This window comes from Dipodomys spectabilis, unplaced genomic scaffold, assembly GCF_019054845.1.
Source record: "Dipodomys spectabilis isolate Male_0828 unplaced genomic scaffold, ASM1905484v1 ptg000259l, whole genome shotgun sequence".
In the NCBI taxonomy this organism is placed as follows: Eukaryota; Metazoa; Chordata; class Mammalia; order Rodentia; family Heteromyidae; genus Dipodomys; species Dipodomys spectabilis.
Genome location: NW_024870936.1, coordinates 505,589 through 510,767, shown reverse-complemented (window position 1 = coordinate 510,767; position 5,179 = coordinate 505,589).

Below are 5,179 nucleotides of genomic sequence, written 5' to 3'. Positions count from 1 at the left end.
CCATGCTGCCCAGAAGCACCGGGATTCCCTCTGTTGGTTGACACCATTACCAGCAGTTAAGGAAGGTAGAGGTGGCTAAGTGGTGAGCAAGAGACTCCAGGCGACTTTGGAGTGGAGTACGAAATTGACATCCTAATCAGTGAGTGGGAGAAGAGAGGATTTCCCAGAGTCGGGAACGTGGCCAGCCCATCTTTCCCATCCCAGCGCTCAGATATCTGAAAAAATAAGACTCCATGAGAAAGCTGTGGCCATGAAACTGCCGCCAGAACACCAGTAGAAGAATCCTCCTGACAGACCAGCCACATTCAAGAAAACAAAGAACATGAAAAAGGGAAGGATCCCCAAGACAAACACCACCAGGGAGAGTGATTCAATGGAGGGTCCGGCCAAAGTTGATGCCCACCACGGGCCTCCCATGCCTTTGGACACAGTCACAGCCACGAGGTTCCAGAGTGTCAATGATCCTGATACCACCAAGGATCTGCAGAGGTGCTACCGACACGTGGTGCCCACCCTTCACCCCAGCAAAAGAGGAAACCAGGCACTCTATGCCAAGATCCAACCACTGAAGCAGGAAAAGACAGACCTGCAGTATCAACGGGAGAAAGAGAGGGAGAAGATAGCCCAGGTGCATGTAGCACCTAAAATGGAGCTAGAGATTCACAAGGCAACCATACAGAGGTTGGTTTCAGCAGAAAGCGATTTACAATGTGCACCCGCCTGCATGCAGCAGGCGATGACACAGAAAGGGAGCACGAAGCTCTCACCAGCTGCCTGCCGGCCGCAGAACAGTGTGTGGCAGAGCTGAAGATGTTGGCTTCTGTGGTCACTGATCACAGAATGAGAACTGAATTGTTCTTTGAACAGCTGCATGATGTGACCCTTCCGCTCAAGTAAAAGGCCAGAAGCTTCGATGACCTAGAGCAAGTGAACTCAAAGTTACAGGAGAAGCTGGAAGTGCTCTGGACAACAGGAAGAAAGGAATCTGCAAGGTCCAACAAGCGCTGGTGGGGCATGAGTTACTGCAGAGACTACTGGACAACGTGAGCTGACTGGTGAGCACAGCGAATCTCGAGAGAGAAACATTCACAGAAGACCTGAGCATTGAGAGGTCCACGTGGAAGGAGGAGGCCCGGCAGCTGACTCAGTGGGTGAACCAACTGACCGAGGAGAGGGAGTGAGGGGCGAGGCAGGTGTTTGGCCTAGAGAACAGGCTGGAGGAACCATGGCCTAGCTCAGGCCTAGTGGCAGTTGCAGGCCCAGGCCTACTGGAGATGGAGATTGAAAAAGATGGAGTAATAACTTCACATCCAGGTCCAGGAAAACCAGAGGCTCCATCTCCAGAATGTGGAGCAGCAGGAGCAATTGTGGAGACTGGAGGAGAAGGCCAACGATTGACAGGAGATATCTGAGACACCATGATGTGCATATGTGTGTGATGGACAGCTGGAGGAACAGCTGGTCCTGTTGTGGGACCCTCTCCTCAGGGTGAGCAGTGAGATGGAGGAGCTCGCCAGCATCCTGGACACAAAGCAGCAGGTGAAGAAACACCAGGGGGAACAGCTGGTCCACACAGAGGAGAAGATAGAGGAATGGAAAGAAGTGGCTGAGAAAGAAAGAAAGCCAAGCATCTCAGGACCAGCAGGTGCAATCCCTGGCCCAGCTGCAGGAGCTCAGAGCCACCTGTGAGTGGCACATCACCTCCAATTAGCGGCTGAGCGCTGAGAAGGAGGTCCTGCAGCAGCACCTAGAGAGGCAGACCTAACTTCTGGAGCAGCTGAAGCAAGTGCATGGCCCGACCAACTGGGGAGACCAGGTGGTGCCCAAAAAGTGGCAGGACACTCTCAAGTGCCTGAAAGCAATCAGACCACAGCAGGAGCGGCTGCAGGCCCAGCTGAGTTTCCTGGCTTTACCTGGGGAAGGGGAAGTCGAAAACCCTGGAGAAGCACAAGGTGAGGAGTCGAGTCCCCACCACATGACCATTGCAGAGGATGTAGACATTCCCCAAACCGAGAGGGATGTGGATTTGTGAGCACTCTTACTGGCTGAAATCCACAGGGGGAAACTCCTGCAGCAGGAGTGGCAGGCCTGCTGCGGGCACCTGGTTCACCTGGCAGCTCAGTGCCAGAGAAAGCTGGAGCCACAGGCCTTCCATCCCATGACCTGGCACCACAGCCTGTGTGGGGATGGGAAGCGGGACACGTGGGTGTCCGAGAAGAAAATCTACTTTGTCCACGACCTGCCTGATAAGATGGACTTCCATAGTCCAGCGGGTGATTTTCACATAGATGCAGCCAGCTCAAGGCACACATCAAAATGTTGAGGAGTCCCTCATGGCATGTAAAGAGCAGATGTTCATTCTGGCTGAGCTGTGTCACAAGAAACCTGAGCGTGTGTACCAGCTGTCCTAGGAGAAGATGGAGAAGAGGAGAGAGCTGTGGGAGCCACTCTCACTCCTCACAAGTAAAGACATGGACAACAGTTTCCAGATGCCAGCACAGGCTGAGCCTCCTGTCACTGCCACCGCTTTGGATGCTTCCAGGCTCCAGGGTGGGGGAAATGAGGGAGGAGCAGAAAGGTTTTGAAGAATTGCCATTTCAACACAGTGTGGAAACTGCCAGAGGAGAGATCGAGGTTCGCAACCCCATAGAGGACTCCCCCACAAAGCACATCCTGTTGCAGCTGCCCCACATCCAGAGCCACCGACAGCTCATGGGCTCAGGTGAGGAGTGCTCCCTCCCTTTCTTCTGTAGACTGATGCAGATGATGACTATGTGACATAATGACTCTCCAAAGCCTCAGCAGCAACCATAAGTAGGTGGCCAGGTGGCCTTCTCTCAGGCCTCCATCTTCTGGGTCTTGGGAAGGGTAAACTGTGGGTTAGGTAGGGCAAAGGCTGCTGGGAGGTGGTCCATATTCAAGGGATATCTAATGACCTATTGGTGGCCAGGGAAGAGGCCTATGTTATGCTTATCACAAAGAATAAATAGTTTTCAAAGGTAAAACAAGCCTCCAATAAAGATTTGTTCTTCCAGTTCTGGGGCTTGAACTCTTTTCCTGGTCACTGTCCCTGAGCTCTTTCTCTCACGGCTAGCACTCTACCACTTGAGCCACAGGGCCCCTTCTTGTTTTCTGATGGTTCATAGATGATAAGAGTCTCACACACTTTCCTGGCTGGCTTTGAACCGTGATCCTCCAGATCTCAGCTTCCAGAGTAACTAGGATGACAGGCATGAGCCACCAGTGCCCAGCAGTTGATACCTTTTGAAGGCATCTTGGTGAGTCTGTAAAAGGAGATCCAAAGGGCCTGGATAGACCTTGACACAATCAAGGAGCTGAGATGGGGGAAGGCTGACCTAGCCATTCTGTTCCCCAAAATTAATGATGCCAGGTAGTGTTGGATGCATCAAACACCTAGGCCAATACCCACCAGACTCAGTGGGGAAAAGGTAGAGAATCCCCAAAGATTGCAATGTAGAAATCTTTGATTTTGCATGCATGTGGTGTGTGTGTGTGTGTGTGTGTGTGTGTGTGTGTGTGTGTGTGTGTGTGTGTGTGTGTGTGTGAACTCAGGGCCTAGGCTCTATCCCTGAGTTTTCTTGCTCAAAGCTAGTGCTCTTCTACTTGAGCCACAGCCCCACTTTCTTTTCGATGGTTAATTGTAGGTAAGTCTCAAGGACTTTCCTGTCCAGGGTGGCTTCAAAGCATGATGCCGGCCCCAGGGAAACAAGAGAAAACACAACTGGATACAATCCCTATGGTGGACAACTCTTGCCTCCTGGTGGCCAGACGTGGAACATGTGTCCCTGCACCATCCTGGGGGACTATCGTCCTCTAGAGTTCAATTTGGGGAAGAGACGGGGCCAACCTGACTTTCGCTCACCCTGAGTGCTGATTCCAGAGCCGATCTGTTCCACCCTAGGCCAAGAGAGCTCCAGGAGGCCTTGCTCCCAGGTGCACAAGAAGTGAGAAATCAGCTCCAGGCCCAGCTAAGAGCCTTTGCCCATGGACACACCAACTTAGCCTTCCTGATCACCATAAGGCCTGTCAAAGTATAGCCCCCCCAAAAAAAAAAACAAAATTGGAGCTGTGAATCAAAGTGGTAGAGCTCTAGCATTGAACCAAAGAGCTCAGGGACAGGGGCCCAAGCTTTGAGTTCAAGACCCCCAGCTCACCTTCCCCTATAAAACACACATTAGCTAAATGTGAACTAGTAGGATTTGTGAAGTGTTTCTGAAGAATGATGATACTGAAAAAAGCACTCTAATTCTAATGGCAGCTGAACTTGTGACATACAGGTATGTGCTGAGTCCTTCACAGGATGCTGTTTTCTGGTTTCTTCCCACATAGGGCTTTTTTTCTGAGTCTTCAAAAACCATACTGTGTGCTGAGTCATCCCAAAGGGTGCTATGTTCTGAATCCTTGAGAAGAGTGGGCTGTGCTGGGTTTTTCAAAGGGTGTTATGTAGTGAGTCCATTACACAATGTACTTTATGCTGAGTCCTTCAAAAGTGCGGTGTGCTAATTCATCCCAAATGGTGCTATGTACTGACCCCTTGAGAAGGGAGGGACAGATGAGTTTTTCAATGGGTGCTGTGGGCCCAGTCCTTTACACAGGTACTTTTGCTGAGTGCTTCAAAGAGGGCTGTGTACTGAGTTATCCCAATGGGTGCAATGTGCTGCATCCTTGAGAAGAGAGGGATGAGGTGAGTGTTGTGTGCCGAGTCCTGTAGACAGTGTGCTCTGTACTGTCTTTCAAATGGTGCTGTGCTGAGTTCTTCCACAAGGTGGTATGTGCTGAGTCCTTCAAAACTGTGCTATGTGCTGAGATTTTCAAAGGGTGCTGTGCAATGAATGTTTTACCCAGCGTGGAACATACTCAGCCCTTCAAAGGGTGGTGTGTATGGAGTCTTAACAGAGGGTGCTATGTGCTGAGTCCTGGGAAAGAGTGTTACGTGCTGAGTTTTTCAAAGTGTGCCATGCACTGAGTCCTATTCACTGCGTGCTGTGGACTCACTCCTTCAAAGTGTGCTGTGTGCTGAGTCATCCCAAAGGCTACTATATACTAAGTCCTTCAAAGGACACATTGTGCTGAGTCTTTTACTCAGGGTGCTTTGTGCTGTTTTTTGAAGTATGCTGTGTGCTGAGTCATCCCAAAGAGTGCTATGTTCTGAGTCCTT